Genomic DNA, 9,630 nt, shown 5'->3' on the forward strand with positions numbered 1-9,630 from the left:
GAAGCACAGCAGAGCTGATGGTGATAATGGTGATGATAATTTTGACTCATTTCCATCCCCTTTGAAACGGGGCGGTTACAGTCACCTGGTCGGTGACGCCCATGGTGCGCCTCACCACGCAGCAATGACGCGCAGCGCTCCATGTAACACATGTTGGCAACACACACAAGACATAGGTATTCAAGCATAGGTTGAGCCATAAGGTCATGGTGAAAAAAAGTAAAGAAAATATCACTAACACAGCATACGACGCAGGTAGTGTACTTGCAAGGGTGGGAGCTCCGGCGAAGTCATGGGGAATTAGCTGACCCCGAAAAGTAGCAGTTTTGACACCACGTTGGAAATAGAGAAGACCATCGAAGCTGCAGCTATGTCTTCATGAAAGGGCTCGAATTCGATTGCAGTTCCCTAGTTACTAGAATCGAAGACACGTATGGTGAATTGCGAACATTGCAACTCTGTGATTAGAGTTACTACATCGGCGAAAACAAAATTCTGCAACTAAAAGCTTACTCTGGAAAGCTATAGCAAGCTTGGCGGAAACTTGAAATGTGTATCAAACCCGACAAGCATTTTTTCGTCCTCAGTTGAAGGAAAGACATTACGAGGTCAAAGGTTCCCAGTGTTTGGCAACTGGCCAAGTACTTTGGAATAAGGTGAAGTGTGGCACCTGGCTACGCTCCCACATGTGGCGTACATTCCAGGTAAGGCCATAGGCTCTTGTTTATTGACCCGCAGAACCACCGACAAAAAAGAGCAAGAAGTGCCTGTGGCCTGTGTGTATACGAAATCTAATAATATAGAACAGGTTACAGCTGCGATAAGAACAGTGACACGTTGGGCATGCACTTCTGCAGCAGGGCTGTTTTCATGGGCGCACGAATAAGTAGAGGTCTTGGAAGTCGTCCATCGTAGAAGGCTTCAACCTGGGAGGTGAAGAAGAACCCGAGGTAGGTTCATCTAGTGACGAAACCTTTTCTGCACCAAGATCCGTACACCTTCCAAAACGTTAGGCTAAGTGTAAAAACGAAAAATATTGCTATTCGATTGCTTCAAAAGTTAGGATGGCGTCCACACGAACTCAGATAAACTGGGTGGCAAGGGTTCCTGCAATAATTTTTCGGCAACTACAGTACATTTGCCACATCGCACCATATATATATATATATATATATATATATATATATATATATATATATATATATATATATATATATATACATATATGTATATTGCAATGAGAAGTTCGGTAGGTCCGGTGCATAAGTATTTTAAAAATGAAGGTGCACACATACGGCAATTGCATCTTTCATGTTTTTCACGTTCCGGCCGTGGCACGGCCTTCGTCAAAATAAAGACAGATACAAACTCGCATCAGCTTTTATAGACCTGGGCACTGGGCCTAATCAGTACATGCACGTGTACACTTTATCGTTTCCCTGATGACCATATCGGAAATGGAAAGAACAAATTCATTCCTATTTGTCCGTACAGGGCTCCTGGGGGTTCTATTGGTTGGAGGAGGCCTGCGAATTTTATTGGAGGCGTTTTGCGTCTTTGGCAATACCGACATGTGCGTACATAATTTTGTGCTGAATACAATATCATGGACAGTAGTACTTACCAAGAATTCGGGCGGACGCTCTGGTCACTCTGAGGTGTCCTGCTGTTGGGTCATCGTGAAAGGCTTCCAAGATTTCATATCGCAAAGCTGAAGGAACGACGAGTAGAAATTTCTCGGTACTGTGCTCAAAATTTCTTTTGTACAGGACACCATTTCTCATTACATACGATGACAATCCCCGGCAGAAAATTCGCGGAACCTGGACGGAGTGTCCTTGGAGGTGCCTGAGGAGTAGGAGCAACTCGCCGTAAGACTGTTAGTGTTTGGCCATCTCCGATGTGGTCACCGCTCCAAGAAACGGAAAGTCGTGTCCATCTTTCAGAGGAGCAGATTCTACCGGCCCACGTGATAAACAATAAGCGTCACTGTGCTTGCGACCTGATTTGTACACGACCGTTATGTCGTATTCCTGCAGCCTCAGGCTCTATCTAGCAAGTCGTGCAAAAAGATATTTCAGGTTTGCAAGCCAGCACAATGAATGATGGTCGCTGATTGCTCTCAACGATCTACCATATAAGTATGGTCGGAATTTTCCTAAGGACCATATTACAGTGTGGCATTCTTTTCCTGTGGATGAATAGTTGGTTTCAGCCTTCGAAATAGTGCGCCTAGCGTATGCAATCATTATTTCCGGTCCTTTTTTCCGTTGAACGAGTGCGGCACCAAGTTCTAAATTGCTTGCGTCGGTTCGCATGCCTGTTTCCGCTTCCTCATCAAAGTGCCCAAGTACCGGGTAGTTTTGAAGTCGCCGTCGTAGCTCATTAAAGCCATCTTCTTGTCCACTTAGCCAGACGAATGGCATATCTTACTTCGTTAATCGCATTAACGGCTAGGCGATCTTGGAAAAATTTCTGACGAAACGCCTGTAGTAGACGCAAATTCCTAGGAAATGCCTCACGGCCTGTTTATCGGTTGCTCTAGGAAACTTTTCTGCAGCTGCGGTCTTCTCAGGGTTAGGATGGATGCCTTCGTAGCTAATCACATGGGCAAGGAAAAGAAGCTCATGGAAGCCAAGTTGATATATTGTGGTTTTATCGTCAGCCCTGCTGAACTAATAGCTTTGAGCACAGTCCTTAGTCGTTCCACATGCTGAGCAAAGGTGGTAGAAAAAATCACGACATCATCAAGATAAACCAGACAGGACTGCCACTTTGACCCGGAGAGCACAGTGTCCATCATCCGCTGAAAGGTGGAAGGTGCGGAACAGAGGCCGAACCTTGAATTCGTATAGTCCGTCTGGTGTGACGAATGCTGTCTTCTCACGATCTCGTTCGCCCACGTCTATTAGCCAGTATCCGCTTTTGAGGTTGAGAAAGGAAAATAATTTAGCATCCCGTAGTCTGTCGAGCGTGTCATCGATCCTCGGACGTGTATAGACATCCCGCTTTGTGACGACGTTTAGCTTTCGAAAATCAACGCACAAACGCAAGGTCTGATCATTTTCTATTACCTGCACCACTGCCGAAGCGCACGCGCTGGTCGATGGTTGAATTACTTTGTCTCTAAGCATTTCTTCGACTTGTTTGCCTATGATCTCTCTCTCCTTCGGTGACAGTTAGTAGGGATGCTGGCAAATAGGCCTCACAGCTTCGTCGATAATGATACTGTGTTTGGCGATGGATGTTCCTCTGGACTTTCGATGTGGTTGAGAAACACGAGGCGAATTCTCGTACAAGGTGCCCTATTTGCTGCTTCTGGCTCAGGGATAGCGCTGCTTCGAAGTTGAAGAATGCGAGTATGGAGTCTACGTTGTCAAAATCCTGCAGCGCAGCAACGGAAAGGCTGAAACCCGCAATCTGCTCATAATCGTTAAGGTGGGCAATGACGGATCCCTTCGCAACATGTTGGACTTCATTTCCTAAATTACCCAGGAAGACATTCGAACACCGGCCACGCAGCCGAACATGACCCCTTGCCATACAGGTCCCCTTTTCAAGTTAGAGCCCAGTGCTACTGTCTGCTATTCCTCCATAGTCGCTGAATACGGTCCTTCTCACGGCGACAGCTATGCTGCATCTTGGGGGTATCGTGGCGTCGTCGTCTATAATCTGAAGCCCATCAAATTGTTTTTCACACTCGAACGTCGCGATGGCGTGCTTCGTTGAGAACGACACACAGGATCCCTGCAAGTTGATTACTGCACCGTTTGCCTGCAAAAAGTCCAATAGAGTATTTAAATTCCTAGAGCGTTCTGACAGGACAATGAAAATGACGACGTATGTAAAGCCGCGTATTCCGATTCTAGAAGTGCACCTGCCCACCACGTTGATAAGGTGTCCTCCAGCGGTTCGATTTTGAGGTCCTCTCCGAGGAGTCCTCACTTTTTTAAGTCTTCCGGCAAGTGCTTTACTCATAGCGAACTGGTCTGTGCATGTGGCTACTAAAGCGAAAATTTCTCAACCGTCTATGAACACATATAAATCGGAAGCAACATCCTCTTTCCGCAACTGTTCTCGCGTCTGTCGTTATATTTCAGGATCATCGCGTGAGGCTATGTTCTTGCATCGACAGTGGTCTCAACTCCACAGGTCGCCGGTATTAGTTTTCGCGACGTGGGATTTTGGGGCGCCGCCTTGGGAACTTGAGGATGGACGTGAGCTCGGTGATCAATACTTCAGCGGCACCTTTTGACCGAAGTTGACGTTGCTGTGAAGTCTTGGCGCGTAGACAAATAGTCCTGGATTTTGAAAGGGCCTTCACCGTTTCTTGTGCCAGGAGCGTTTGCGGAAAACCCCCGAAGTCCTGATCTGCGGCATTTCCACATCATGTTGAGATGGCCAGCTTCGCCGCAGTGGTAGCACAGAGGGATTCTATCAGGAGTGCGCCATATGTCAGCCTTCCGGAATCTCGTCTCCGGCGCAGACGGCAAGAACCGAGGTTCGGGTACATGCGTAGTTGCCGCGACGAAAGTACGTCCTGGGGATCCTCCTAGTACCGCGGCATGCGATAGCGTCAGCCGTACCAGTGATGACGCTTTCGGCTGTACTTGCCGGTGCTGTTTGGGGACAGCTTTTCTCACTTCTTCGCAAACCACTTCTTCTAACGAAGAGACCGCTGTGGGGCAGTTGTTCAGCTGTTGCCTCTGAAGCTATTCCCGAACCACATATTTTACGAGTTCTCGTAAGACCTCGACGCTGTTACCGAACATTGCCACCATTCATATCTGGGTTGTAGAGTCTCGCTCGCTGTTGAAGTGTCCTTTACGTAGTTGTCGCCTCGCACTGGAAGTCGGCGACAGTGCGTGGAGTGCTGCGAACCAAACCGGCAAAAAGCTCCTCCTTCACACCACGCACCAAGCGGCTTCAGCTCTTTCCCGGAGGTCTGTGCACGGATACGTGCCCAACAGCTCCCGTCGGAAGTCATCCCACGACCTCAGTACAGACAGCTTCAACGTTTTCAAATGGCATTCGTGCACAGTCTTACAGCGCGAAGCAAACGTTGCGGAGCTTCAGATTTGCGTCTCATCCATTGTAGTCCGCGAGGCGCTGGAAGCCTTCCAACAAGTCCTCGGCACCTTCCAAGGTGTCACCATGAAAAGGCTCGGGCGTCCGCGGCTGGTCAACAATGATGCGGGCTGAGGCTGTCTGTGATGTCATTTCAGTATTGTCTGCTGCTGCTATTATAGTTTGCTCCGGCAAAAGAGGAACCTCAGGCTGCTCACCACGTAGGCGATGGCTCATGCGCTGGTGCACAGATGTGAGCTCTTGGGTCTGAGGTGGCGTGGGTCAGGGCTGCATTCTCCAACTCGAATTGGGCTGGAAATCATTACCTCGCACCTCCACCAAAATTGTAACCAGCAGTTAAAGGAGTCGAAACACAACTGTTTATTGGGGGATAACTTGTGCCCTGGGGGTAAATAAAAGAGACTGCCGCGTTCTAAATAGATCAGGAATGCCTTCTTCTCTCTCGAGCATCGCTTCACATCTTGTACAAGCCCACAACGGCCACCAACGATGGGAGTGCGTGCGGCTAAAACACTTGCCATTATTTCATCGTCTTTTCCTCCACTACATCGTTGTCCTGTTGTGTGTGTGTGTGGGGGGGGGGGGAGCCCGAACTTTCGCGCGCAGTGTAAATCGGTTTCTGCCTTGTATCCATACATTTACAGTACTGAAAGGGTCACTCCGGTGTGCAGTGGCGGTATGCGGTGACAGTGACCGACTGTGATTGTATACCTGTGCTGCATTATTTATTTATCTCTACTTTCCTATTACTTTACCTCCCCCTCCACTCTTTCCCAAGCATAAGGTAGCGAACCGGACCTTCCCACTTGGATAACTTCCCTGCCGTTCCCCTCTCTTGTGTCTCTCTCTCACAGTAGTACCACAGATACCACGTGGTATTACAACCCGTTGTGCCGGCTGCTTTGTAGTATTGCTGGAATCAATGTCATCTCTTCTTTTAGAGCATCCGGTTTTTCGGGCCCATTTCTCTGTAGACACTGGCTTCAGTATCGTCAAAACCTACAGCCGAGCGCCACCGATGGAAAAGTCTAATAAGCGTGGTGCAGACGTCTAAAATTGAGGAAAGAAATGGGCCCCGTTTCGTATTCCGCAGGCTGCTGTGATCAAAAACTGATTAAACGGGCAGGACCTCTCTTTTCCTAGTAAACCACAACGAGATGTTTCTCGTAAACAATGAAACTGTGCGATTTCACGGACGATTGATCTTTGTTTCATCTGTGATTTATAGGGCGCGTTAAACGGGCGGCCGATTTCTATGTTGGCTAGCTGCTTACGTAGCATTCATATAAAGCGCTATAGTTAATCACGTGTACTTTAGGTCAATGGCAAACATTTAGTATGTGTCGGCTTTGTAGCGAAAATTTTTTGCTTAAGCACAGGCGCGCGCTTACAGCTCGAGTAAGTCAACAAACGTCATACTCCGCGATAAATACACTTAGGGTGCCTAAGTAAAAAAGTTCGTGACTGCAGACAAATGTCATTAAAACAGTACAAACCCAAAGGCCAGGATACCAAATTTTCTTGGCCCGTGTTCTCCGGCACGGCTTGTATTACGGACTCACCTGTTTTATGGAAATTGTAAGGACACAAATAGCGGCCACATTTTTGTAAATATCCTGTTGCATGTTATTGCTTTTCATGGCAAAGAGGCAATGTCAGCGAACAAAGATTATATCTATTATGCTGGTTAACGACTCATAGTGATTGCTGTGTTGAGCCACGTCACCGGCCTCATAAAGCAGTCTATCATAGGCATATCATATTACACTTGACGTGCGTGAGAACTATGCATGTGACTCAAGAAAATGTTCCATCATGACTGGCCCTCAAATGAGTGGGGTTGCTTTGGGTTGATCGTACAGGAGCCCCTAGTTCCGATGTCAAGCGATCACAAGGTGAAAAAAAAATTTGCAATTCACCTTGACATTTCAGACCCCAGTGCTCTTCCTCCATTGGAAACCAATACGCCCCTTATACTTCGTAACACGTACACGTACAAGGGCTAGTGATGCGCATCGGACCTTTACTCATTGAAGGGGAAAATACTAATGCAGCCAGTTTTGTTGCACCCAGAGGATACGCAGTGTTTCCCCGGTGACCTTGCAGGAATAGTCGTCACGTAATGTTTTTCGCAGGACGAGAAAAAATATATCCAACCCTTTTGCCAGTAAGCTGCGGTAACACATTTCAGCAGCGGCACGTTGGTGCGCACAAACGAGACTGAAGTTAAAGCTAAGTTAAGCTCTGTTGTGCACCTCCAACGAAGAGGTGTATAGCTTCGATATGCAGCCATCGGTACCAACACTACCGATACCACCTGAATCGCCAATACCACAGGGTGATACCTCTTGTATTAGTACCAGTGCTATCTTCGTGTGGTACTGGTGCTCTCGATGGTAGTGAAGCTCGCGTTATTACTGCGATTGGTAGTGCTGGTACCAGACTGGGGTACCCACGCAATGTGGCGATGTCCCTATGTTGTGGTACCGGCGCAACCGGTGGTGAGGGGACCGTTGACACATTCTTCCATTGTGAGAACATTGAGACGCTATCAGTAAACTGTTGTACTTCTCATTGAGGAGCAGACGTTGCCATGTTTTCATAAATCATGTGGTTTGTACCGCCCATATTCAAACCCACACTCGATCGGGAAGGCCTTCTCTTGATTTGATTGGAACATAAATGTTCAACAGCCTTGCAAAGTTTCAGTACTACGAACGTGATTTCTGTAGTAGTGTAAGAATATTAATACAAGGATTAATTTCTGAAAACCTTTTCAAATGTTAGAAAACGGGCACATTTCTGTGTTGGCCTTCAGTTCTTGTAGATATGAAGCGGCTGAAACTTTGTGTGTTCTGCTATTTAAGGGGTCAAGCTTAAACTAGGTTTTTGCATTCGACCACCGCCTTGACGCAGACGAGCCTTTCGTTCGAGAAGCAGTTCTGACGTCTTCACTGACCTTCTCCATGTGCTTGTCTTCATGGGAATTTCAATGGAATAAGTTCAATGCACTGTGTGTTTCATTCCCCTTGCCTAAGTTAGTCATCGTATGGGCATCGGAAATGTACTTTTAATAACTCCTCGGTTCTTTTTTTATCATATATCAAGCAGAAACTAGATGCTGCTTGCTTTCTTTGCTATTTCGTTAAGGGAGGCACACTGCTGGTAAAATGACACCCGGAAAAGAATATGCATGAACGGTGGAGCGGGCACTTGTCTTCAATGCCATGCTCACAATTCATGCCCACAATTCAATGCCATGCCCACAATTCAATGCCATGCCCACATTCTCACGTTCGTTGACTTAGCATGCACAAAATATCATGTTCTCCACTGGTTTCTATACTGCACGACGTCGGCCAGTCGCGCGAGAACTGTCAAATGCCAATTCTGAATGTTGTACATTTGACATATAATGAGGCTTTGTCTTTTACCAGAAAGGGTCAATATTCAGAGGCGTTGATCCTTCGATACTACACAGTGTTTGCGGACAAAATAAATGCAGCTGGCGTGACTGTGCATGCTTTTGTATGCTTTGGATGCATGTCAACTCTGGCTGCATTCACAATATGCGGAGCGTGCCGCGTGCTTACATTTGCAGCATAACGCTCCTTATCACTGTGCATATCCATATGAAAATTGTAGCACTGTGGCAATAAAATGAACAACAGTAAATATTACAAGTGCGTGCGTTCATGTTCATACTCCTTTGCTGCATGTTAACGTTGCGCCCGAGTGTTAGCCTCAATTCCATGGTAAAAAAAGGAGTGAAACTTTCGTGATGAAAATGCTATTGCCCTACGCTGCTGCTTTTACACAGGCAACCACCAATCTACAAGACACACTAAATTATCAGTGTGTGAAAATGCGAGAGTTCATTTTCTGTGATTAATAATGCGAGAGCAATAAATAGTTCTTGTGTCGGAAAATCTGAAATTGGCGACGTTATGACACATTGTTAAAAAAGCCTGCAAACCCTCGAACTTTGGTGGGAGTTGAATCCACGACGTTTAGTGCTTAATAAGGTGAAGAGATCACGGTAATGTTTTAGGCTACAGTAAATTGGAGCACACGCACCTGCGAACTTTTTTGCGAGTTGAACCCACGTTCTTGCTTTGTGGCCTAATATCAAAGCATCGTGTGGTGGTGGCTGAGGAGGCTCACAAGATTCTCAAGAACAAGATGATCTCTCCGCACACCATCACGTGGTTTCCGGCTCACCTCGACCCCCAGCTTGACTCGTTTCCCAATCTTAATGACATTGCCCACTCCCAAGCGCGCGCACTAACCCACCGCGCGGGAGCAAGATTGAGCTCATACTCTGGGGTTCTCGAGTTTCGGGACACTCTCACTACTTTCAGCGAAATTACTATGCACTATCACCTGGGTAGGAGGACTTATCCTCCCCCTCACTGCAAACTGGCTAGACCTCTGGCGTCCACTTTACGCATGCTTCAGACGCAGTGCTATCCGAACCTGGCCCTTTTCCACATGATCACTCCAGAGGCTTTCAGCTCTACTTGCCCCGACTGTGGGGCTGTT

The sequence above is a fragment of the Dermacentor albipictus genome, chromosome 7 (genome assembly GCF_038994185.2).
Source record: "Dermacentor albipictus isolate Rhodes 1998 colony chromosome 7, USDA_Dalb.pri_finalv2, whole genome shotgun sequence".
NCBI classification, from domain to species: Eukaryota; Metazoa; Arthropoda; class Arachnida; order Ixodida; family Ixodidae; genus Dermacentor; species Dermacentor albipictus.